This window comes from Peromyscus californicus, unplaced genomic scaffold (genome assembly GCF_007827085.1).
Source record: "Peromyscus californicus insignis strain IS unplaced genomic scaffold, ASM782708v3 Scaffold_6__1_contigs__length_162567912, whole genome shotgun sequence".
NCBI classification, from domain to species: Eukaryota; Metazoa; Chordata; class Mammalia; order Rodentia; family Cricetidae; genus Peromyscus; species Peromyscus californicus.
The window spans coordinates 129231732-129258744 of NW_026294584.1; the positions used below are offsets into that span (position 1 = coordinate 129231732).

Consider the following 27013-nt stretch of genomic DNA (forward strand, 5'->3'; position numbering starts at 1 on the left):
AGGTCACCAGTGAGGCCACAGTTGGAGGGTGGGGAAGAAAGCCAAGCTGGAGGTCATCAGTGAGACACAAGAGGAGGGTGGGGAAGCCAGCCACTCAGCCAAGTCTGAGAGGAACTTTCCAGCACTGAGAGGCTCCAACTGCCTAGGGCAGAAATGCCCAGAGGCTGCCTGAGTGGCATGGGGAGAGCCCAGCCATGCACACTGAATGAGGGGGTCTGCCAACCCAGGGCCCCAGAGGGAGGAGACTCAGCCCCAGGTGAAACCCAATGCTTGTGGGCTGCGCTTGAGTCTCCTCCTGAGCCTGCTGCTGTGACAGGCTGTGTGCTGGTGATTCATCATTCTCCCGTGGCCAGAGACTGAGGAACTTGACTTCCTCCCGCATCCATCCTCTTCCAGCTGGTGGCAGGGCCTCTCTTCCTAGCGTGTTAGTGTTTGCAGGACCCCTCTGCCAGTCCCCCCCGCACCTAATGACCCACTACTGTGTCTGCTCCTGACTTCACTTCCACACCCCCTCCCACTCCTCTGGGTAGCTAGATAGGGCCAAGTTTCCCAGCTGGAATCTTCTCTTGGTCTTCTTAGATAGACGTGCCAGGCCCTGTACTAATTCGGATCATCTTTCTTAGTCACTGTGACAACACTGTGGGGGGTTACTACCTACTTCTCCCAGATGAGGAAAAGCAAAGGTTCTAGTTGATTATCCTCAGTGGTTTCATGTTTCACAGTGAGATGATTTGCTTCTTACCTATTTAAAGCAGGTTTCCTTTAGGCTCCCCGTTCTGTTTATGGAATCTTCCTTCCTCTCTTTCTTGCTTCCTTTTCTTCCCTCTCTTGCTTCACGTGTCAGAACCGGATCACTCTGGGGAGGCAGAGCTACAGACGGACCGCTACGCCGCTCCGGAGAACACCGCCGGCATGGGCCGCACTGGACACTGGCTGCAGGCTTCTGTCTGGGCTGGGGTGTTGTATGTTGTCCCACTGGCTTGAGAAGTCAGCAGAGGCGGGAAACGGGGTGGCTGCAAAGAGCCTGGCCAAGGGGAGCTTGACCAAGGGACTGTTGCCTCAAGCATCAGGGAGAGGCGAGCAGGGTTTTTGTTTGTTTGTTTTCGTCCTACCCGTAAGCCTGGGTGAGAGAAGGGTGTTGTTTTTCGAGGAACAAACACACACAGCACAGAACCTGAACATGCAGCCACCCTCAGCCACCCTCAGCCACCCTCAGTCACCCTCAGCCACCCTCAGCCACCCTCAGTCACCCTCAGCCACCCTCAGGGGCAAGGTAGGGAAGGAGTTAGGCAAGGAACACCCATTCTATTTTCTCCTGCAAGTGGCCACTGCTGGCAGGGAACAGGCAGACTGGTGGATGAGCAGACGGAAGGTTAGCCTTCCGAGGTCCGTGCAGGCACAGAGGGGGTGTGGAGGAGTGGGGACTGAGCCGCACATTTGAGGGCTATTTGTATAGTGTGTATTTTATAGCTACCAAATGTATTTTATAGCTACCAAATGCCTACCCAGATGTATTTTATAGCTACCGAATGTATTTTAAGCTAGCAGCTGCCCGCTTTTCTAGGCAATTTCCATGTGGTTTCTTCATTCAGCTGGGCGTCTTTCATTTGCTCACTGGCGTTTCTCTGTTCTTGAAGAGGCTCGCTGATCCTCATTAAGTAAATGCACACTGCTGTCCCTTGACCTGGGCTCATGTGAAGCACAGAGCCATGGCTGGGCCACACTCATGGCCCTAAGGCTTTGAATGGGACCCCTCTTCAGGGGTCTCACTCTGGGTAACTTGGCTCCAGGCTCCCTGGAGGGCTGCAGGCAACCCTGCTCTTTCTAGTGTTTCCCAAGGCTCCCTGTATGAATCTGGGGGAAGGATGATCCTGCATTTAAATCAGGCCATTCCCATCTCTCCCTGAGAACAAGAACATTTGAGGCAGAAAAGGCCAGAGAGACTGTCGCATACACAGATTCAGCTGTACAGTGCCACTTGCCAATCCAGCCAAGGGTCAGGACTGGGGACATAGAGCTCTGTGTTGGTCCCATGACCCTCCAGATGGTGTCCGGGTCAAATGCCTTGGCTTGTCTGTCTTGATTCCCTCCCTGTATTATGGGCTGTGTGACAGTAGTCTCGTGCCATATGATATTTTGGGCAAAGATGAACTGAAGGCAAAGATGGTCGGCCGGCGTCTCATAGATGACAGTGAGGCCGAGTAGACACTGTCATCACAGGAGGTGACAGTTGCAGGTGTGTCCCTGCCATCAGACTTTCCAGTGGGGCAGACAGACATGATGAGAGAATGCAAGGCCTCAGCTAATGAATGTGTTTATGCCTTAAGTTCTAGCAAAGTGTTTAAAAAGTAAAATAACAACAGCAATAATAATAATGATAATCAAGAGGCCCAGGTATGATAGCACGTGCTTGTGACACCAGCACTAGCTGCTGGAGGTAGGAGAATCAGGAGTTCATGGTCATCACTGGCTAGTGATGTAATAAGTATGAGGTTAGCCTGGGAGACACGAGACCCTGCCTCAAAAGTGAACAAACAAACAAAAAAACCCAACAACCTCCACCGCCAATTAAACACATACACACACACACACACACACACACACACACACACACACACACACGGCTAGAGAAATGGCTCAGTGGTTAAGAGTATTGGCTGCTCTTGCAGAAGACCTGGCTTCAGTCCCCAGCACTCATGTGGTGGCTCCCCACATCCTGTAACTCCAGTTCCAGAGGGATCTGATGCCCTCTTCTGGCCTCCATGGTCACTAGGCAAGTACATGGTACACAGGCTACATGTAAGCGCATCCATACACATAAAATAAATAACTTTCTAAACGTGATAACCAGTTTTACAGAGACTGCATGTACAATATTTCTGATGTCTGTGGAAGTGAATAGATCTTTCCGTAGGCTTTACAGTCGATGACACAGAGTAGCCTCTGCAATGTAGGATCCACCCACTGTAAGAGCAAGAGCAGGTGACCCATGTTTTTATCCTGTTTCCCATATTTTGCCTGCACCTTTTTATATCTGGATTTTTCCAATTATTTATTTATGATTAATTTTTTTCCTTAAAAAAAGTGTTTATGTGTTTTGAAATTTTACCTGTATGTATATTCATGTGTGCAGTACTAGAGGAGGCCAGAAGAGGGCATCAGATCCCCTGGGACTGGAGTTGCTGAAGATTGTAAGCTGCCATGTGGGTGTTGGGAATTGAACCCAGGCTCCCTGCAAGAGCAGCCAATGCTCTTAACTTACTGATCCAGCTTTCCAGCTCCTATTTATGATCTTTTTTAAAAAAGATAGAGTCTCACTCTGTAGCTCAGGATGGTCTGGAACTTGTTGTGTTGCCCCGCCTCAGCTTCCCAAGTGCTAGGATTCCGGGTGTGCAACCACCAACCACATTAGCTTAGACACGTCCAGATGCCTGAATACTTACAGTTGTATCACTGTCACCTGTGGTATTTGGAACACTCCAGGCTGTGCTGACTTGTAGCCAGGGGCAACAGTTCATGCCGTATAGCCTGGGTGTGCTGCTGCCTCTGACACTCTGGTGTGTTCATACAGCAGTGGAACAGCCTTACAACATGTGTCCGATAATGAATGCTGCCACATCCCTGTCACTCAGTGACACCCAGCAATTTACTGCCAGGATCGTTTATGAGTATTAAATGAGTCATGCAGCTTGAGAGAGTATGTGAAAAGCATCTGCAACAGGGGTGTACGTATATTAAATAAGCTGATTAATGAACAGCTGCATGGAACACCCCCGCCCCCGCCAGGAAGTCAGCCATCATTTTGTTGGGTTTTTCATTTGTAGTGGTATGGCCCTGTCCCTGAATGTCAGGGAAATGTCATCAGAGACTGAGCTGCTGGAAGAGTGCTACTGGCTGTGTTACTGAGGTTCCCTAGGGGAAGGCTCTAGTAAGGCATGCTAGAACCTAGGGGCGGGTGGGTTTGGTGGTCATCACTGGGGTTTCCGAGTCTTATCCTGGACATGTTTTGACTGCATGCATGCATGTGTGTGCTGGTGCTCACAGACGGAGAGCATCAAATCCCCTGGAAGTGGATGGTTGTGAGCTTATATATGGGTGTTGGGAATCCTTTGGTTAAGTGCTCTTAACCACTGAGCCATCTCCCCAGCTCCTGAACTCCAGTCTTTAGCTTGCAAGGAAGCATTTTAATCTCCCTGGCCCCAGTTTCTTCATCTGGAAGAGGGATATAACAGTGATACTCATCTGCCAGCATTATTGAGAGCCTAGTGTCCCAGGTCCTATAAAGGCTTGCATCTTCCCATCTCTCAGTCCCCAGCTGTCTTCTCCTCAGGGAGGCCTGCTCTGCTTCACCCCCACCCCATGATCTGATCCTTCTCTCTTTGACTGTCTGCACAACTCCCAGCAACCTATAGGATAGGAACATATCTGCTGGCATCCCTTCCATCTGCAGTGACTTTATTAGCAGCTGGCACCTAGTAGGTGCACAATAAAAACCTACCCAGTGCAAGCTAAAAGGTAATACGTGGCTGCACAGCCCACCACAGTGTCTCTGTTTAATGCAGGGCTGGCCCTGGGCCACTCAGACTGAGGAGCTGAATGGCCGGGAGTAGGAAACCCTGGACAGAGACAAGCTGTTTTCACTATTGCCTCGGGAGCTCAATAAATATTTGTCGGTAATTTATCGATTGATTCTCACAGCACCTGGCACCGGGCTTGACTGAGGCCCTCCATTAGCAAGTTAGGAACACGAGACAGAGATAGATGGTGTTTCCTCCCGTGGTCCCTCCTACAGGGGGGGCTGGGTGAATAGTCGGCTCTGCCCAGCCCCCCTGGCTCTGTCCAGCTGAATGAAGATAAAAGGCAAGGCAGCTGGAGAACAAAATGTCACTGTGATTGTCAGTCAGCGTGGCTCGAGAGCGAGTGTGGCTGGAAGGCAGAGCTGGCTGGGTTCCTGCCCAGGTGCGGTGCTGGCCGCTGGCCGGGCAGCCCCCCTCCTTCCTTGGGGAGAGTCTGGCAGCATGTAGGCTGTCTACCTAGCTAGCTCTGACTGGGTCTGTTTGCACAATTCCTTTTAGATCTGTGTGTGTGTGTGTGTGTGTGTGTGTGTGTGTGTGTGTGTGTCCAATTGTGTGGAAAGAGGTAGAAAAGATAGTCGGGCTTAGCTCGGGCAGGGAGGCGTGCCAGTCCAGGGTGTTGGGTACTGGCTTATTACCTGTGTAAGCAGAGGATGGAAGAAACAGGTCACTGGCTTTTGGGGGCTCCCATCCTACTGACAGACAAGGAGCTGAGCTCTGGGCACTGCACAGTAGAGCCTTTCCTTCCTGAGGTCATCCTGTTGCTCAGCCACCCAAGGAGGTGAGCGTTGAGGCTGAAGGTTCTGGTTGACTTTGGAAAGCTGTGGTGGAGGGTCCGAGCAAGAGGAGACTGCTGTGGAGAGAAGGAAGCCCGGTGGCTCTTAGGAGCCAGTGAATGGGCACTGGGCAGGTGGCATGGGCCCGCAGCCCTGGTTGGAGGCAGTGCTGAAGCTGTGTTCTCGGATAGCTCACTGTGCTGATCTTGTTCTTCATTGTGGGGACTCAGTTGTGGGGTTTTGATTTTGGACTTAGGGTAGAATAGACATTCTCCTCATGGGTGGAGCCTCTGCAGGGAATTCAGAGTTCTGCAGGCACAGTGCCATGTGCCCACTTTGGGGGGAGCTAGGAGTGGCACTCTCTCACTCGGCTGGAGCATATGCTGGAGTGTGCTTAGGGAGTGGAGTCTGGAGGGCTGCCATGGGCTGGACAAATGGGCTTGGGCCCCTAAGAGGTATGGTAGACATCCCGAGACATCCTTTCTGCACTTCAGTCCCCATAGGTGACAGGTGGCAGCATCCCACTGATTGCCAAGCCCATTCCCGACACACTCCCTGCCCTAACTTTAGCATAGACCTCATCTTCCCTTTACGGGACCCCTGATAGCTGTCCCACCACCTCCCAAAGCCCATTGTTATCACCTGAGATCATTCTCTGGTAGAATCTGACCATGTCACCTCCTGCTCCAAACCCAGGGATGATGTCTAGGGCTATTCTAAGGAATGAGCCCTAGGTTGAACCAAGAAAGACATCTCTGATGAATGCTCTGGCAGGAGAGCAAATGTCAGAATCACATGGATTCACGCACAGTGTCCCAGTTAGTTCGGTCAGTTTGACACAGGCTAGGGTCATCCGGGAAGAGGGACTGTCAATTGAGAAAAATGCCTACACCAGTTTGCCTGTGAGCAAGTCTGTGGGGGCATTTTCTTAATTGATTGATATGGGAGTGCCCAGCCCAACGTGGGTGGTGCCACCCTGGCCAGGTGGTCCTGCGTGTTTGAGAAAGCAGGCTGAGCAAGCCATGGGAAGCAAGCCAGTAAACAGTGATCCTCCACGGCTTCTGTTTCAGTTCCTACCTCTAGCTTCCCACCTTGAGCTCTTGCCCTGGTTCCCTCAGTGATGGATTACAAGCTATAAGCTGAAATAAAGTCTTTCCTCCCTGGGAACAGTGTTATGGTCACAGTGCTTTATCACTGCAATAGAAAGCTTACCTAGGACTGAGATCATAGACAGCAGAGTGCCCTGGGCACAGCATGGCTTGGGCCCACTCTGACCAGGCCGCTTGATAACTGTGCACAGGAGAAAGTACTTAACCCGTCTCTACTCAGCACTCTCACCTGTGGAACAAAAAGGAGTCTACACCTCTTGGAGCTGGATGGGTGGCAGACGTTCTGTGGTCTACACTGCCAGCTCATGCTGGGGACATGTAGCACCCCTGTTAGCTCTTATCCAGCCACACGACACATACATACACACTTTCTCCCACTTTCCAGCTCTAGGACTCAGGGTACATGTGTCCTCTTCCAGGAAGCCCACCCTGATCATGCTCAGCCTGGGTTAGGGTCTTCTCTGGCCTCACAGCACTCCAGAACCTGCGTCTGCCACACACGTTATTTCTTATTGTCGCCATCTGTCTCCCTAGGGTCTGAGCTGTCTGAGGATACAGGGCTGTGACTGATCCCTTGTTCTCTGTCTGTCATCCATCACAGTGCAGGAGATAGAGTAATAGCTAGGAGGTTGTTTAATGAAAGAGTGAGTGAGTGAGTGAGTGACGAGTGAAGGTGAGCAGGGCTTTGGAACTTAAGACGGCCGTGGGTAGAGCTGAGGAGATGGGACATTCTAGGCAGAGAGGGCAGTTGGAAGGGTGTACTCCAGCAAGGGTGTATGACCAGGTGTTCCCTCGGAGGGTGACCCGGGATCTTAGCAGGAAGTAACGAAAGGGAACAAGACGGGACAGGCAGGGATGCTTTGTGTAGTGAAAGGAGTGTGGCTGTGATGGGGTGGGCTTAATGGAGGGTGGGAGGGGCTGAGGAGGAGTCCTTCACTTCTGCCTGACCCCGGGGGTCTTGCTGAATGCCTCTGTCACACCATGAATTGTTTCTGAGGTGAGGGAGCAACCGTCTTGACTCCTTCCAGGGCCAGACTATAGTGTTCCAGAGGTGGAAACTGGAGGTACCGTTGAGTGGTTGGTTTTCTCCAGAACATCTTCGCATGCACCGAAATGTGCTGTTCACTGCTCTTCCCCTTGCACTTCCTCACCACAAAGGGCTGCAGGCAGGCAGAGGGTGTGCAGTGCATGTTGATGAGGAGGCCCTGCAGCTGTCGCTCAGTCCCTGCAGGAGTAAAAATTATATGGCTTCCCTTCAGATGGACTCTTTCCCCCAACTTGCTTCCTCTGTGGAGACCTCAGATGGAGGAGTTAGACACCAACACAGGTCTTTTGATGGGCGCGTGTACAGGAAACTTCCCTGTGAAGTTCTTGGGACCAAACAGAATCCCGCTTGTCTAAAAGCAGCAGGAAAGACAGTGCCTGGGCCAGCAGCCGAGGCTCACCGAGGTTGAACAGGAGTTGGAGGTTGTTTATGGATATCATGAAATTCTGTATACTGAGAACACTGTGCAGCTGTGGCCTGCTATCCTGACAGGTACAAGGTGGACAAGTTATAAGGACATAGGGAGGGGACAGTGTGAAGGCAGACTCAGAGAGACTGAGTGACTCATTCTGCAGCATACAGCTAATGTGTAGCCAGGCTAGAGTTTGAGCTGGGGTCTTCGGGCCCCCTTCCACTGTGCCGCAGAGCAACTTGGAGTTCGATGCCACAGGCCTGGGACAGCATGGGAATGGCCACATTTAGCCAGTCCTTACAGGTCTTCATGTGGGAGGTCAAGCTGCTTTCATCACCTAACTCTCTCCTAACAATGAAGAGTGGATGTTTGCAGGAGCTGTGTGTGTGCCCTGTCTCCTGAGCTCCAGGCTGGATTCTGGGGGAGCCTGATGTTGATCGTTCCCTGAGACTTTTGTTAGAAGCAGGTCGGGGAAAAAGCCTGCACAGACCAAGTAAAACCAAATACTGAGCACTGGGTGGAAGTGCCGCCTTGGGGTGAGTGACAGACGCAGACGACAGTCTCTGGACTGACACTGGGCTGGCTTGTTCTATTGATGTCAAGAGCTAAGGGTGACCTCAGTGGCCAGTCCCATGCTTCTCTGTGATTGGTTTGGGGAGAAAGCCCCGCAGAAGCGAGCATTTCTGCTGAATGTGCCCTGTCCTTTTTTATCTCAGATGCAGAGCTGTGTGTCGGGCTCTGAATGCCATTCTGAGAACACTTGTTTTCAAGTTGAGCATCTCCACATCCGTGCTTCCTGGGGAAATTGCCCTCATCAGTCTCGCCAGCATCACCTGACCCAAGGCGGGTTGGTAATGGTGTGTGCTGAGCATCTGCTGGGAGTCGGGCATGATGCTGGGCATTTGAGTGTCGCCTTGGTCCACCCTCTGAGCAACTCTGTGAGGTTGGGATGGCTGTTATCTGCATCTTTGAGATGAGCTGGGAGCTGAAAGAGTTGCATCATCAGTACGCGCCACCTCAAAGGTTTGCATGTTAAGACTTGGCCCCAGCCTGTGCTGCTATTGGGAGCCATAGAACCTTTGGGAGTTGGTGCCTGATAAGAGGAAGTTAGGCCATCAGGGGACATGCTCTTGAAGAGGCAGTAGGACCCCAAGCCCCTTCCTCTCCCTCTCCACCTCTGCTTCCTGGCTGCTATGAGGTGAATAGACAGTGACTCTGAAGTGACAGAATGTATGTCATGATGTACAGTGTCAACACAGGTCTAAAGCTCAGGGCCAAATGACCACGGACTAACACCTCTGTGAGCCCAAATATCCCTTGTCCACTTTAATCTGGTTGCCCCTGCTCTTTTGTCACAGCGATGGGAAGCTAACTACCACAGAGAGTAAGTTCTCCGGGGCATGTCACCTCCTGGTGGCAGTGCTAACTCTGGGGTCCCGGTCCCCTGACCTCTAAGGCCACTCACTCTTGTGCTCTCTCTCAGGTGTGCCAGGTAAAGTCTGGAGTTCAGTGAAGGCTGGCCTGGGTACCATTTGCTTGCTTGCCTGGACAGCGAGCTCTCCCCTGCTGTGGCTGGACTCCATCCTTAGCTCCGTGTCTCTGTTGCCTGTGTGGCTTCCCACCTTCTCTGCCCACTCACCTCTCATGTTCCCGTATCACTGCATACTTCAAACAGTGATTTTAAAAATATTTTTATTGTGATGAAATTTATATAAAGTGGGTGAATGTTGTCAAATGGTCCATAGCTGCACTTGCAACGCCCTGGAGGCGGAGGCAGGAGGATCATGAGTTTGAGACTAGCCTATGGTAGAGTAATAAGACAACCATCCCCTGCTAAAATAAATGGTAAATGTTGTGGGGATATGATTTATATCTAATCAAAACTGCTTAACACCAATGAAAAGCCCAGATGAAGACTCCGGCCAGGTGTCCCCTGCCGTGGCCCAGCAAGGCAGGCGGATTCTGCTTGCTGGGATTGGGAATAGCCACAAGCATGCCTTAGGCTTGGGGAAGTGCTGGTTGTCCAGATGTGGGGACATGAGCAAGACCGAACACAGTGTTATCACACATGGCAGACCCTGTGGGGAGCTAAGGGTGTATTTGCAGCCAGGCAGCCCCCCAAGACCTGTTGTCCTGACACCCCTCCACAGTAAGGCATAGTTTCCCTCTCCAGTGCCAGGGAAGGGACAATGAGAAGAGCATTGGCTGCCCAGCCCTCTGCTCCTGTCATACGTTCCATCACTCCACACCTGTGTGCTGAGTTCCTGCCCTGCCTGTCCGCCCCTATTCCGGCTCCTGGGCTCCCTGCAAGAGGCGGAAAGGCTCTCCCCAAAGCAGATTCTAACCGGCTGTCATTGCTGCTCTGTGGCTTTTCTTGTCTCATAGTTCCTGTTGTCCCCTGGCTTCTACAGGCCTGCAACATCTTTAGTCCTTTCCCTTCTTGGCCCTTGATATCTTTGTCCTCTCTTCTACTGGCCCATGAGATGTTTCATCGTGGACATCTGCTGTCTGTGATGTCTCTTTGTCATAGTCCACGGCCCTGTGGCTCTGCAGCCCCATAGCTCTGTATCTCTGCTCTGGTTTTCCCTCCTGCTTGGTTTTGGTAGCCAGGGATCACTTGGACACACAGTTTACCCCAACCACACCATGCAGAACCAGTGGATGACTGTGACTAGTACTGTCCCCAATAAGGAGGGTGACAGAGTCATGTGCTCAGCTGTCCTCCAGAGGAGCCTTGTGACCAACAGGCCTCATTTACTCATTCAACAGACTTCAGCAGTGGAGACTATTTCACCCCCCTTGGTGTTGGAGACCATTCTGGGTGATGAGATACAAGAGCAGATTAGACAAGTGGTCCTGCCTGCCTAGGGCTTTGCTCCTGGATGTGTGCGTGTGCATGCAGGGCTGGGGGTGAGAAGGAGGCCCTCAGTGAGTGTACAGGATAACACTCAGGGGCGTGGGCAGCAGGCATGAGGACCAGAGGGTCCCTGCACCAGAATAGATGAGTGGCCTGTACTGTGAGGCACAGAACACCAAGGTCTTGGGTCCCTGTCCTTAGAAATGAGCATCTCACAGAGTATTCAAGGAGCCCCTCCCCAGCTCCTGCACTGTTCTCCCAACAGCATTTCTCCAGAGACTGTTCGATAAGAAACAGGCATGAGTATCCTCTAGGGAGTCATTAAGACAGATAAGTTCCTATGTCCCACTTCATCTTGCAAGAGGTGATCAAGTGTCACCAAGGACCCTGGGAGATAGCAAAGGGTCAGAGGTCTTCTAAACACAGTCAGAGCAGGCTTGGGAAGTCCCTTTTCACCCTCCAAGTCCAGCACCATCTGCCTATCCAGGGTCCCGTGCTGCTTAAAGAGCAGAGAGTCATTTCCATGGGGCCAGAAATGTGGAGATTGTTGTCAAAAGGCAGATGTGAGGACAAGAGGGTCCCTTTACCTAAGAGTGAGAAGTGGGCATTTGGATAGAGTGAAGCCTGGAGGTACACTCCTGAAGAAGAATATTCTGGAAAGAGGAATAGAAAAAGACCTTGGGATGGAAGCAGTTGGGAACGTTCCAAAGAGAGTAAGAAGATGCGAGTGAATAAGCATAGTGAGTAACAGCGACTGGGGAGAGCAAGCCTGGTGTGGAGGACATTCCTGGCCATCCTGATGCCTTCACTTTTGTTCAGATGACCCTGAGAGCCACCGGGGGACTCTGGGCCACCAGCTACGGGACCAAAGGTGGTGTGACAAGCGTCACTCTGGCTCTATTCATCTGTAACAGTGAAGAAAGGAAGCAAAGAGTGACAGAGTGACTCTGTGGGACATCGTGCTGTCCCCCCCTCCCCCAGCCAGGCAGTCAGGGCAAAGACCAGCGTGGGACCAGAGGCAGTGGGAAGGGATGGGCTTCTGACATGTTCTGTAGGCGGAACGGAGGGCGTGGATGCCTCTCTGAATCACCTGTCCTCTCCCGGCTGGAGAAGGAGTTGGGATGGTGGCTGTAAAGTCTCAGGGGGCACCCACACAGTGGGTGTCCAGGTTAGACTGCCCTCTACTCCTGTGTGCCATCCCTGCCAACATTCTGAAGTAGATATCTCGTTGCCAGATGCTGTCATGGAAACGAAGAGATGGGGAAACAGGAGAGGCCCGGAGGAGGGATGGGGGTGGGAGTGATGTCATTCTCTTGCTCACCCTGTGGCCCGCTCTCACCAGCTCATTATACCAGGTGACAGCTCTGAGGAACCAAGTTGGGGCAGGCAGATGGAGTTATGGAGAAGACAAAGGATGCTGAATGAACTGGGGCGTATAGGGACCCGGGCATCCCCCGATCAGGTCAGGCAGAGCTTTGTCGTAGGCTTCCCGGGACTCAGGCAGACTGGTGCCAGGATGTGACTCATTTGGTGACCCTTGACCATCTGCCTGTGCAGTCCCTTCCCTAGGACACCTTCAACATGTCGTTGAGTCAAAGTTTCGGATCCTCCAGTCCCTTGCCACAGTGTGCAGACAAGAGCTGTTCTGTGCTATCACCTGCTCCCCTCAGCCAAGCATCCTTCTGTACCTCGTTTTCTGGCACCTCGTTCTAGCAAAAAGTGTTTCCCCTTCTCTACACCAACCCATCGCATGGCTTCGCTGCTTCCTTCCTGTGTGTGTCCTTGTGTATTTAAGAAACCAACTTCAAGCTTTGCAGCCCCTAGAACCCAGCAGGACACCTGGGCTTTGAGTCCCCCAAGGCCATGTTGGGACCTTGAGCTGTGGGACAGAATGGCTTCTCTGAGCTTCAGTTTTCTGATCTGTTCAAGGGATTGGGGTTCTTGGACCGTCCTGGTAGGACTCAGTGGGTTCACTCAGATGCAGCCCTGTGTTACTGTTACTCGCTGTATGTTGTTCTTTTCCCATTAATGAGACAAAAATTCCTGACAAAAGTCATTTAAGGAAGGCAGGTTTATTTAGGCTGCCATCATGGTGGGAAGGCGTGGCAGCAGGCCACATCCTGTCCTCAGCCAGTGTGGTGGTAATTTCAGCTGTCTGCTTTACAGGATCTGGAACATATGAGAGGAAGTCTTAGGAAGGGGTGGTCTAGATTAAGTTGGCCTATGGGTATGTTTGAGGGATTTTCTTTTTTTAAGACTTTAAAAAACATATCTATTTGTTTATTAGTGTGTGTATGTTTGTGTGTCTGTCTGTCTTAGTTAGCTTTGTCAACTTTACACATCCTAGAGTCATCTGAGAGGAAAACCTCGATTAAGGACTTGCCTAGATCAGATTGAACTGTGGCTGGGTCTGTGGGGGAATGTCTTGTTTATTAAATGATGCAGGAGGACCGGCCCACTGTGGGTAGAAACATCCCTAGGCAGGTAGTCCTGTGTATGGAAAGCTAGCTCAGCATGAGCCTGAGTGAGCCAGCAAGCATCCTCCTCCATGGCTTCTGCTTCCAGCTCCTGCCTTGGGCTTCTGCCCTGACTTCCTTCCTTGATCAACTGTGACCTGGAAGTGTAAGCCAAGTGAACCCTTTCCTCCTCTAAAGTGCTTGGGTCAGAGTCTAATCATATCAGCAGAAAGGAAACTACCTGTCTGTCCATGTCATCAACATCCCACCCCCCACCCCTGTGCCCTGTGCTGGTTAATTGACTCACCTGAGAGGTGAGTGGCACTATTACTACTCCAGGGCTAGGTCCTGGACTGAATGAAGAGGCAAGAGGGGCCTGAGCAGCAGCATTTGATGCTCTCTGCTTCTGACCGTGACCTGATGTGGCCCTGCAGCCCGACTCCCTGCCATGGTGGGCTGCACCAGGGACTGGGGACTGAAATAAACTCCCTTCTTCCTGAAGTTGCTTTTGTCAGAATGTTTTATCACAGCAACAGGGGGGAAAGTCCAAGACAATCAGGAAGCAGAGAGACAAGAGCGAGTCACCCCTAGAGAAGTTTCACTGCCCCCCCCCCTTTCCCTTTTTATTCCGACCTGATCTTAGTCTCTGGGATGGTGCCACGCACATTACACCTCAGCCAGACCTCTCTTGACACATCCATAGACACTCACAGAGCAATGTCTCCTAGGCAACTCTAAATTCATTCAGTTTGACAGTCAAGATCACCATCTCACTCACCTTTCAAAACTCCACAACAACGATGGAGGCGGGGGATGGGGCTCCTCCACAGGCTTTGTTGGTGAATCAATCATTTCTCAGTGAGGTGGAATGAATCTTCCAAATTGAATCTCCCCTTCCTTTGGGGAGACGGTGCCAGCCTCACACCAGGTTCTTTTTAGGCACTGGGGGACAAAGGGAACACGTGCGACTCATGCTTTGGGGTTTGCTGCTTGATGGGACAGGCAAATCTGATGCGCACCATCTCCATAGTCTCTTCAGGACAAGCTTTGTGATACGGTCCAGAAGAATGGCAGGCTGCAGGTGCAGAGTCTGGGCTTGTAGCTCAGCCGAGGGAACCTGAGCACACTTCTTGGAGGACGTGGGGGGTCCCAGGAGGTAAGAGAGGCACAGTGGCTGGCAGTAGTGTGGTGTGTCCAAGACAGCAGAAGAAACGAGGTTGTGCTGGAGTCAAGGCTGAGGGCAGAGGGTGCAGGAGGGCAAACCTAGAGGGACAACCTGGGACCTGCTGCTGCCGGACTTGGAATTAAGACTGTGCCGTCCCCTCCCCTCATCTAACCTACAATCTCTCCATTGCCGTGAGTTTGGGAGCTACCCCAGTGCTCATGTGTTGGGTAGGGATCCCTCCTCAAGGCCTGTGTCTTGAAGGCTTGTCTGTAAACTATAATGTCGTTGGGAAAACTGTGATGCCCTTGGGAAAACTATGATGTCCTTTAAGAGGTAGAGCCTAGTGGGAGATCTGTAGGCCATTTGGAAGCTATGCCTGGAAGGGGATCGAGGGACCATGGCAACTTTCCCTTCTTTCTGTTTTGCTTCCTGGGCAAGGGTGAATGTGTTTATGCTGCCACTTGCTCCAGCCTTCAGCCCCACCTCAGACCCAAAACAACAGCACCACCTGGTTCTGATTGGAGTTTCAAAGCTGTGAGCCCAAATCCACCTTCCTCTGTGTTGGTGGGTGATTGATTACAGGCACAGGTAGGGAAGAAGAAAGAAAAGCAGGGTCCTGAGATGCCTTTTGTGGCTTTTAGAGAGACTTCTAGAAGTGACCTGGAGCAGGGTTTCCCACAGATGCTCTGTGGAGCATGAGCGGAAAGGGGTTCCCTGCTGAATAAATAGCCTGGAAATACTCCTCTCAGGGTCCCCTCACCCCATTAAGAGTGGGACCTGGTTGGACCGAGCTTGGTTTTGAATCTCAACTCTACCATGTATCATTGGATTGACACATGGTAGTGGAACTTTCCTTGGGCTGACTTGCTCTTCTTGTCTGTAAAATGGGAACAATGACAGTACTATTGACCTGAAGTTATGAGAATTTATGAGACCATACACAACAGGAAATGCTCAGGGGACAGCTGTCAAGTCACTATATGTTAAATACTTGCTATGACATTTTTATTTAAAAAATGCATTTAGAATACATAAATTACGTTTTGTTTCATCTAAAGGCTCTGAGAAGTGCTGTCATAAAACCACTTTGCTTTACTTGACCATGCATTTCTGAAATCTACTTTGATTTGGGATTGTTTTCTGTTGTATAACATCCAGGGGGGCCTGGGAAATTCACCCTCTGTGATGCTCATTTGGGAAGACAATAAAGCTTTGGAAACAGTCTGGGGAAGCCATTGTCTTTGGGTCCAGATTCAGTCCAAGTGGGAGTCATGTTTCATCCTTGATCCTTCCTCTTTCCTCTTTTCTAGAGACTGTCACTCGGGAAGAAAGGAAGAATTATTAGCTGAGGCGTTGAAGGGGAGAATCCAGGGTCTAGCCCAGTCAGTACCTAATCCCAGTGTTAACTCTCATTTGCAGTTTCACATCTTGCCTAGGCAGAATTGGTTGGCCTTCCTTGCCCAAAGGGTCAAGGCCTCTGGCACAGTCTCAACACACACTACACTGAACCAGTCACATGATGTTACCCTGGCAGGACCATGAACTCCTCAGGGCAGGAGCATGGTGTTATCCTAAGGATCTCAGCCAGCTCTTGATGGAGAACAGATTTTGTTACTGTTCAGGGACTGCTCATGTCTTAGCTGGAGGTCAGAGGATGAGGGGGAAGTTCAGGGTGCCCTGAGCCTTGAGTAGCCATCCTCTGCTCCTGTGGCCCCGAGGAAAGGAGCATGACCTTGGAGTGTGCCACCCATGGCAGGAGGTAAATCCCACTGGGGCTGCTCTCAGCCTGGGCTTGTTTAGGAAGGAGAACAGCTGTGTGACAATGGGCAGAGACCTCAAATGTGAAGACAAGCCATTCCTGTCTGCTCCGAAGCCCATGTGCCATGAGCTCTAAGTCTGGAGGCTTGTCTGAGCCAGATGGAGGTCCATGGAGGTTCAGTCCCAGGGATGACATGGCCTCCTGTGTTGAGGGTCAGACTGGGCCTTGTGGGTAGGAACCTGGCCATCCAAAGGGCTCCCAGATCAGTGCAGAATCCTGAGAGGCAACCCCACAAGCTGAAGCCCAAGGATTAGCCCTGGGCTTTCTAAGGCCTGATAGTTGTGGGTGACTCAGGAAACAATATGGAGTCTAGGGAGCTCCTGGGTGGTAGATGCCTTTTGCCTACACCCTCCATCCCAGCATGCAGCCAGGAGCTGTACCTGGTTCTGCTGGAGCCAAGAAGCCCCCAGTACAGATGTTTCAGCCCCCTGGCCCATCTGGGCCAAACTCTTCCCCCTTAGACACCCAGTGAGCAAGAACCAAGGGGATACTATGGCCTGGTCAGGTCAGGGTAGGATTACTGGAAAAACAAAGACATTGAAACTTAATCTTGGTTCCTGTAGCAACATGGGGTCAACTCTTGCATCCCATCTACAAGCCTCCAAGGGCCCATGGTAGCCCATGTTGTTACATGAGACAGCTCAGGGTCATCATAGTCAGCCAAAGTCCCCAGAGTGTTTAGCTAGTAAGCCCCAGGCTGGGTCTGTCCAGCTTGCAGTCATGGCTCCTGACCTTGAGGCTGTAGGCAGAGGTATCTGTCCTGCCAACAACTCCCAAATACCCAGCAGCCACTTACCAAATAATTGACTCGGAAGCTTAATATTAATTACAAACTGTTTGGCTGGTAGCTCAGGCTTATTACTGACTAGCTCTTACACTGAAATTAGCCCATAATTCTTATCTATGTTTAGCCACGTGGCTTGGTACCTTTTCTCAGTGTAGCGTTCGCATCTTGCTTCCTCTGTGTCTGGCTGGCGACTCCTGACTCCACCCTTCCTCTTCCCCGCATTCTCAGTTTGGCTTTTCTGCCTAACTTCCTGCCCAGCTACCAGCCAATCAGTGCTTTATTAGACCAATTCGAGTGACAAATCTTTACAGCATCCAAGAGCATCATCCCACAGCATGAGGCTCCGTGCTTGTCACCACGGGAAGTAGGTAGACTCCCAACGCAGACAGTGCCAGCTCTTCTGCTTCAGACCACGTCCCTTTCCATGGTATGATTTGTGCCATCCTCCCAAGATGCATCCAGTGTCTCTCCCAGCTACCTGCAGACCACACCCTGCAGAAGTGGCAGTGATATGGTGCCCACTGGTTAAGGAGGGCAGAAGGAAACCATCCATCATGAAGTAACCTGCTTCACTGTATGAATGGTGGCGTGCCCACACCTCATACTCTACAGCCATTTGAGGCCTATAGCCTCACAGAGTCGGGGATCCCTACCACACTCAGGCTTTCCACCAATCAACAAGAGCTATCTCAGATGTTCTGTGTGGCATGTCTGCGGCTACATGTAAATAGAATTGGGGTTCTGGATTCAGAAAACTACAGGTTTGTAGTTCTACCTATATATGGCCAGGTAACACTGGTGGGCACACAGTTCTTTGTTATGTGGAAATTCACTGGGAGCCATCTGTAGCCCCCAATCATTGTGGCAATTCAAAATAGCAGCTCTGGCCATTTACAGACCCACAGAGAAGGCATGGAGCCCCACACCCCTGAGACCCGTTCTGTGAGGCTATCAGGGGAGAGCAAGCAGGGTTGGCCAGCCTGTGACTGCTTTCTTCCCTGAGCTGAAGGCACTGGCATCTCAGGCCCTCTTGGGACTGGGAAGGACGAAGAGGCCTGAGTATCTGCCCTCCTCTGGACCCAAAGTTATGTGGCCTCAAATGATGCCTCAATTCCTACCGGGCTAGCTGGCTTGAAAGGGATTCAGCTGCATGTGGTGGCTCATGTTCAGGACCCTAACACTTTAAGAGACTCAAGTAGAAGGATTGCTATGAGTTAGAGGCCAGCCAATGAGATGGAAGTGTGGAGATAGTGTTGCCCATTGTCCTGAGCATGACCTGGAATGACGCTTTTCTTACCCTTTTGCTGGTAAACTCCTCTGCATCCCTCAACACCCAACTTAAATGTCATGTCACTTACGAATGGTCCCCAGCTTCTCCAGGCTCCTGCCATGTGTCCTCTCTCAGGGGGTCACTTAGTCAGGCATCGGCCTGGGGAATTGTGAGTCTCAACTTCATTGTAAATACACCCCCTGTCCTTAGATAAGTCTCTACTCCGTAGAGTTCTTTCTACTCAGCAGTTGTTTTAAGGTGTAGATCACACACCCAACTGCTCTTCCGTTTAAGGTGTGTGGTGTGGTGGTTTTCAGTTTGTTCACAGTGATAATGTGACCTCAAACACCATCTAATAGAACATTTCATCACCCCAAAAGTGCTCCCATTCACTGCAGCTACCCTTAACTCCTGCACCACCCTACCCTGCCCGCGGCAGCTGCCGATCTATGCCAGTCATTGAGACAGATCTGCCTGCTCTGAATGGTTCACATGAGGAGAGTCACACAGCATGAGGTGCGTCATGGCCCAGGGCTTCAGTCACTTGGCCCAGCCTTCTGTTTTATTACTTACTTTTAACTTATATCCATTTATTTGATCATTTCCCCCCATTACACTCATTTACTCCCCCGTCTTGCCAAAACCCTTCTTCCTCCTGAAACCCCCTTACTCCACTGTAGGTAGAGTTTTCCTGCCTGGCCCACAGTCAGGGCAAATCTCTCTTACCTGCCAGTCCCACAGCCGTCAGACCCGACCAAGTAAACACAGAGACTTGTATTGGTTTCAAACTGTATGGCCATGGCAGGCTTCTTGCTAACTGTTCTTTCAGCTTAAATTAATCCATTTTTATAAATCTATACCTTGCCACATGGCTCGTGGCTTACCGGCATCTTCACATGCTGTTTCTCATCGTGGCGGCTGGCAGTGTCTCTCTGACTCAGCCTTCCACTTCCCAGCTTTATTCTCCTCCTTGTCCCGCCTACACTTCCTGCCTAGCCAATGGCCAATCAGTGTTTTAATTATTGACTAATCAGCAACACATTTGACATACAGAACATCCCACAGCACTCCACGTCTGTTTTTTGTTTCCAATGCATTTAGTTAGAGTTGTCCGCATGAGCCTTGAGGGGGGGATCATTAACTTAATCAAGGGCAACCTACCTGTGCCTATACCACCAGGAGTATAACCCGCCCCCCTCAAAGCAACCATTAGCTACTGGTCAGTTCTGAGGGGTTGTGAGACCTTATGAACCCAAACCCAACCATGATGAACTGTTGATGGATTTAGTTTTATAAAGGTCTTAGCACCATTTTCTTGAGGCCCATCCAGTATAGCATTCACCAGAACTACATTCCTTTATGTGATGGAATAATAGTCCATCACATGGCTACGTCCCTTTTGGACCATTCATCCATCCACTGATGGACATTTGGATCATCCCCACTTGGTCATCACGGTCACCATTCAGGTTCATTCTTCAAAGGAGTTAATGGCTTCTTCTCCGACTCCCACCACATTGGGCACTGCAGACAGTTTGTGTATTGGGACCTTTGGAGCAATAACTGTTTCATCTGCTTCTCTGTCCCTAGTACCTGCCATGAGCCTGCTGGATGTGAAGTTGTACCCCAGGAGTGTTCACTGAACACTAAGACAAACAGATGGGCACTTAGCTCTGCACCCCCCCCCACACACACACACAGTGTACCTGCTGGTCTAGAGTCTGATGTGTTCAGCACCTTGTAGCAGGTTGGACTTCTGCCCACATCCTGCCACCCTTGGGGGCTTCCTTCTCTACCCAGCCTCCCTAAAGCTTCCAGAACCACAGAGCCTGAGTTCCAGCCCCTCCCAAGCAAGACCTAGCCCTATTTTAAGGCCTTTTCTACCCTGGGGATCTGAGGTCTAGCAGGGCTTGGGAGAGTCCCACCCTTTCCTTCTCCTGCCACATGAGATATATGTGCTTGGGGTGTGGCCACTAGAACTTTAGATTTATTAGGGCTGTCAAGGAGCTGAGTAGTTTATTTCCTGCCAAGTGTAGCTGAAGGGATAGACATTATGTGCCTCAGCATGAGGGAGGCTGGCGGGGCCACTGTCACTTCTCATTACTCCTGCCCAGCATCTGGTGACTAAATGTTTGGAATGTGGCAATATTGCTACAATTACTATTTCATTGTTGGAGAAACTGAGGCACGGAGAAGCAAGCTGAGTTAGCTAAGCGCAAAACTTTTCAGTCCGGAGAAGGCTGGGTCCAGTTCAGAGTGGACTGGACCATTCCCTGACTCAGAGAAGGAGGAAGGACCTGGGTTTTACTGCTTGCAAGTGGTGGTTCTTCTTGGCCTGGGGGAGCAGGAAGACACCGCTCCATCTCTTGCCCAGAATTAGGAGCCCATGGCCACATTTACAATGAAAGTATTCTGGTCTCTCCCATGTCACAGGCTTGTTGCAGGTTAATATGGTCATTGTGAAGGTGCCTGGCTCTGAGCTAGAGAGGCAGGCAGGTAGACAGGTGGATCATAGATACACATGTAGGAGAGATGCTCAGCAAGTGGACGGACGGGAGCTACATCTGGTGAACAGAGAGAATAGGTAGGAGAAATCTAGGCCCTGGAGAAGAACAGGAGGAACAAGAGAAGAAGTAGGAGGAAAGAAAGAGAGAGACATGCCCGGGGCCAGAAGCCAGACAGACATAGAGATAACAGGAAAGTAAGATATGCAGAAAAAAAGAAGGTAAAAAGTAGCTGGGTGGTGGTGGTGCATGCCTTTAATCCCAGCACTTGGGGGGCAGAGACAGGTGGATTTCTGTGAATTTGAGGCCAGTCTAGTCTATAGAGTGAGTTCCAGGACACACCGCAAAGCTACAGAAAAACCCTGTCTTGAAAAGAGCAAAGCAAACCAAAACAAAACAAAGTTCTGAGACAAAATGTAGATAAAGAGAAACAGATTAAGTTAAAAGCTAACCAGGCCAGGCCAAGCATTTATAACTAATAGTAAGTTTCTGTGTCATGATTTGGGAGCTGATTGGTCACCCAAAAGAAAAAGCCTGGCTCACCTAGGCGCGTTGCTTGGAGATGGATGTGTAAGCACAGCACCTGCAGGGATAAGCTTCCAAGTGCACCATTGCAAGGGAAGAGCAGTTGCAGAATCCGGAGCTAAACTATTTCCTGTGCTTGCGGGCCTCAAGTATGACATACGATCCAAAACCCAAACTTTTTTTATAAGCTTCAAAACTTAACATTTAAGTGTCTTCATCACATACTATCAGCAAAGTCAAAAGACAGATGAGTCACTTGGAGAAAATAATCATAAATGCAGATGAGACATGAGTTAAATTTCTTAAGGTGTAAGAAGAGTCCCTGCCAATCAACAAAGGATCTTCCCCATTCCCATGGAGAAAATGATCAAAGAACTGGGACAGGAAAGAAAGTGAAGGATGTCTCTCATGGATGTCCCACCTCTCTTGTTATAAGGAGCAGCAACTAGAGGACAGTGAGACACGATTCTAATCTCCAGGGATTGCGAAAGATTGAAAAGTTAACTGAGACATTCTGATTCTGAGGTTGTGCAGCAGTAAACACTGTTGCAAATGCCAGTGCTACAAAAATAGTACAGGCTTGTTCACAGAGGGCACCGGGACTAGCACAGCCTTAAAAATACCGGATCTGTGACCCAGAAGTTCCCTGCTCCTGAAGGTCTGTCCTGCAGATAGCCCTGTGAGTGTGTGAAGCGGTGTCGGTGTGCGGGAGACACTGTAAGTATGCACTGCAGGTTCTTCTTAAGCAAAGGCTCATTTACCCTGTGATTGTCACTGGGCAGCTGTGGAAGAGGATGAAGCCAATGAGTGTGAACAGATGCATAAGGAAAGCGCCTTCCTTAGAAGGAGAAAGAGAGAAGGGGAAAGGGGAGAAAGTCACAGAACAGTAGTAAAGAAAGAGGAAACAAGGTGGAGGAAAGGGGTTAGAACCCATGTGTTCATATACATGGGTATGGGTAGTAAATTAGAAGCAAGAGCTTATCAGTGTTCACGTGCTTGGGTGCGGATAGGAATGCCCTGAGGAGACACTGGTCTGTGGTCACATGCATCCAGGAATCAGACCCCTCACCCCAACCTCAGCTGGGGAATCTTTTTCTCTAACCCTGTGCCTTGAATGAGTGGATTTAAAAAAAAAAGGCAGACGCATGGGATGTGCTTACTGTATCTATTCCCCCCTCCCTTGGCTAGCCTTAGTTTCTCCTTCTGCATGCTGAATCTTGAGCCTGCTCCCCTTTCCAGGTCGCAGTGAGGATCAGAGGCAATCGTTGTGTGCCAACAGGGTCTGATGTCTCCTGGTGGCAAGGATCCCTCACCCCAAATGTTGAGAGAGGTGTTTCAGATTTTCGAATTCTCTAGCTTCGGCAATATTTGCTTATCCAGTATGAGATAGCTCCATAATGCCAGAAGGACCAGCTTCTTACCCTAATGACAAGATTTCTCCCTGTCTGGGCCTCAGTTTGCTCCCTGTAAAGTAAGACATCTGGATCTAATGTTGGGTGGTTCCTGACTGCTTGTTCTCTCAGGGGCTTTCCAACCCTCCCCAGTTCTTCTGGGAGCCCCTCAAGACTACAATTTTATCAGGTCTGTCCAACTCCAGGCCTGTTTGCTTCTCAAAATTTGGGATTAGGCAGAAGGCATCCCAAGGCCCGAAATAATCCAATCTTGGGTCTCCACTCCCCACTTACAACATAGACATTTTTTCCTCTGCTGGACAGAATTGCTTGAAAAACCAAAGTCTTTCATTTTCCTGGATGTTTTTGTAAAGGATGAGGGGGCTCCTGAGAAACTGGGATGACTCACTTGGAAAATCAATGGAAAAACATGCCCTTTGAGTATCCTTTAGCAACAAAGGCCGTAGAATAGAATTGGAAAACATTCCAGGGGTGGAGGGAGAAAGGGAAATAGAAAAAGCACCTCCCATATTTACAGCCTTCACCCACCGCTGCTGCTTTTGATTGAAGAAACATAGGGGGCCTTCAGTTTCCTGGCTCCTGTTTCCCCAGTTCCTGTCCTGAGTATGTTCCCAGCACTGGGGAGGCTGAGGTGGGAAGCCCTTGAGTTCCAGGCAAATGTGGGCTACAAGGAGACCCTGTTTCAATGATGATGATGATGATGATGATGATGATGATGATGATGATGCCTTTAAATGCTCAATAGTGAGGTGATGTTTATATAAATTATGGTAAATCTACACGATGACATTTTGATATAACTATGAAAATAGATTTTGTAGAAAAAGCCCTGTGGTGGGGAGAAGCTCACAGTGCCTTTGAATGGAAAGCAGAGGATATAAAACTGAGACCTTGAAAGGCCATGCTGACAGGTGTGCTTTAGATAATTACACACAGAGATACCACTATTTCTATAATGAACATAGAGGAAATACACCAAAGTGTATTCAAACGTTTGCCTCTGAAAATAGGGTTACACGGATTCAAAGCTATTTTAATTTTCTGATTTATGCCATTTTTTTCCTCTTTTCTATAACCATACTTATATTTGAGTAAAACAATACACGTTTTTAAAATCCTGGTCACATTTTTTTCAAACCAGATTTTCAGACCAAATATATTATTGTATAATTTTATCATCTGGTGATGCCTTAGCCATGAACTCTCACCAGGAGCTGCAGATGGGCGCTCCATGGCCTAAAAGAATTGGATAGATGAACTTGGCTTGGCTGCTCCAGTTTCACGGGAGATTTTGTTTCTCATGCTCTTGAAGACACAGCAGTGATGGCCAGCAGCGGGTGTGCATCCCTTTGGCACACTGGGCAGTGCTGGGAGGCAGCTGTCCCACCAGTTGCCATGGTCTCGCAGTTGACCGTTCCTACTGTCCCCATTGTCTGCATGCAGCCAGCTGGCCTGAGAGTGCAGAGCAAGAGTTTGAAGATGCTGGGCCCCCAAGTCCAGAACATCATGATCCCCATGATGCCACTGGTGCAGAGCTCCATGCCTGACCTCGTATCACGGGTCCCAGTCCCATCTCGAATGCACCATAAACAAGGCACAGATGAATTACCTTTGGCCTGTGTATAAACTGCCTAGGAATCATAACTGAGCTTTGTGTTTAGACTTGGGTTCCATTCACAAGGATGCTTCTCGATATACATAATTCCCTAATCTAGAGAACTTGGAAACTGAAACACCTCTGAGGATTTCAAATCCCTCAAGCTGGATCTGTGACCCCTGCCCTACCCTATGCCTCAAAGTCAAGCTCAGGGCTGTTCCCCTGCACAGTTTAGCCCAACACTCGATGCTTGTTGAGCAACTGAAGGGTGAGTAAAGTCCACAGGAGGTGCTGAAATGTGACACAGTGGCAAAAGCCAGGGCAGAACACGTCTGTAAGCTCTTGGGAGCTCGTGGCCACGGGCGATGCCTCTTCCTGAACCCTTGCTTTCTGCACCCAGGGCCGGAAGGATCGTCGAGAGTTCTCTGGGGTGGATGTACCAGATATGTGGTGCCTCTCAGGGAATTTTCTTTAAATGGGCGAAGAGGAAAGAGTGTGGGTGGAATGCCAGGATCTGGGCGGGAGGAAGTGTACAAAGGGTGCTGATCTGCTCTTGACTGGGGTCCTCAAGCTTCCACACTGATCTCCTCCATTGATATCCACAGCCGTGGGCCACCCACCGACCCCCAATGACTATGGCTCATGGGGGAGGAGCGGGAACTAAGTGTCCAAAGATGCAAACATCTTGTCATCTTGTGCTTGGCAGACCTTTCTGTTGCTCTATGTCCCCTTCCCAAGTGTGGCCTAGACATGACCTGGGATGGCCCAGGGTGTCTTGCACGCTTCCTTGACATAAAGATGGACTCATGAAGGCCTGAAACACTTATCGTGGTTATAAATTTCAGGATGATACAGCAAACAGCAATTGGCTGGAACATCTGAACATCACCAGAGGAGCTTTCTTCATGTCTTCATTTCTCTAACACACATGGGATGGTGCCATAGAGAATGCATGTGGGGCTCCACAGCAGCTAAAATGTGGGCCAACATTACATGAAGAGCAGTGTTCACGAGCAGTCTCCATGCTCCGCCCCAGGCCTAGTAGCTAATGAGGACAGTGGAGTTCAAACTCCATAGAACTTCAAAAAGTTGGTGAATGTGGTATATGCATGTCTATGTGTTCATGTGTGCACGTGTATGGGAAAGGGGGCACATACACATGTGTATGTGCATATATACCAGAAATCAATGTTAGGTATTGTCATAGTTTGTTTTCTATGGCTGAGATAAAAACACCATGACCAAGGCCACTTGGAGTGGAAAGTGGTTTATTTGGCTTACCTTTGCACGTCACTGTCCACCACTGAGGGAAGTCAGCACAGGAACTCAGGGCAGGAACCTGGAGGCAGAACTGAAGCAGAGACCCTGGAGGAGCACGGCTTGCTGGCTTGCGCCCATGACTCACGCAGCCTGCTTTCTTGGACAACCCAGGGCCACCTGCCCAGGGGTAGCATCACCCACAGTGGGTTAGGCCTTCTCTCACACATCAATCCTTAACCAAGAAAGTGGCCCACAGACTTTCCTACAGGCCAGTCTGATGGAGGCACTTCCTTAGTTGAGGTTCCTTTTCCCCAGATGACTCCAGCTGTGACAATGAACTAGACCAGTGGTTCTTAACCTGTTGGTCAAGACCCCCTTGGGAGGGGTCAAATGACCCTTTCACCGGGGTTGTCTAAGGTCATTGGAAAACTTAGATATTTACGATTGATAAGAGTAGCAAAATTACAGTTATAAAGTAGCAACGAAAATATTTTATGGTGGGTGGGGGTCACCACAACATGAGGAACTGTATTTTTTTTTTGTTGTTGTTGTTGTTTTGGTTTTTCGAGACAGGGTTTCTCTGTGTAGCTTTGCACCTTTCCTGGATCTCGCTCTGTAGACCAGGCTAGCCTCAAACTCGCAGAGATCTGCCTGGCTCTGCCTCCCGAGTCTGGGATTAAAGGCGTGTGCCACCGCTGCTCGGCTGAGGCACTGTATTAAAGGGTTGTGCAGCATTAGGAAGGTTGAGAACACTGAGCTAGAGGAACATAGGTGTCCTCTTTTACCTTTTTTTTTTTTTTTTTTTTTTTTTTTTGAGGCAAAGTTTCTTCTTCCAACCTGAAACTCACCGATTGGGCTAGAGTAGCAGGATCCTCATGTGTCCACCCGACTCTGCCCTGACCTAACAGGGCACACATTACCGATCCTAGGTTTTAAGAGGGTGGGCGGGTCCTAACTCAGTTTCTCCAGCTTGAGTGGCAGGCACTTTAGCCCTTGAGCTGTCTCATGCTTCTGATGCCTTGTGTGGCTTAGAGGATGTGTAGGGAATAGAAATGTGGGCACGTTTGGATTACACTCCCTAAAATTATTCCCTTTAATTCAGTGCAAAGGCCCTATGGTCCAAGTCCATGGAAGACCAGGGAGCGGGGGAAGCTGGGAGCAGGTCCTTGGTCATCACATGCCAAAGATGAGCCATATGAGTCTCTAACACAGTAGGGCCTCTGACAGCTCCCTGTTTCTGCCCCTTCCCAAGCTACTCACTACGAAACAGATCATGGCTGTGGGTTGGAGCGCAAGTCTGGAAAAGGACTGGTGTGGGAAACTTGCCTCTGAGGAGCCCCAGAGGCCTAGGTATTGGTGGTGTCACCACTGGCTACGACAGCAGTGCTAGGCCAGAGCCACAAATGATCCCCAAGTGCCCCCCACAGGGGGGCAGTGAGTGCTGT

At 50.2% G+C, this 27013-nt stretch overlaps 1 protein-coding gene across 4 annotated transcripts in view; it reads left to right on the top strand.

Moving 5' to 3' along the window:
* The window catches only part of Hrh1 (histamine receptor H1), a 90938-nt gene that overhangs the window by 5619 nt on the left and 58306 nt on the right, over positions 1–27013 (top strand). Inside the window, exon 1 of one of the 4 annotated variants that reach the window (XM_052720853.1) lies at positions 8639–8939. The exons of the other annotated variants lie outside the window; for them this stretch is intronic. The gene's annotated coding sequence lies outside the window, so the exon portion shown is untranslated. Of the gene's footprint in view, positions 1–8638; positions 8940–27013 lie in introns of those variants that run through there. 4 annotated transcript variants of the gene reach the window in all.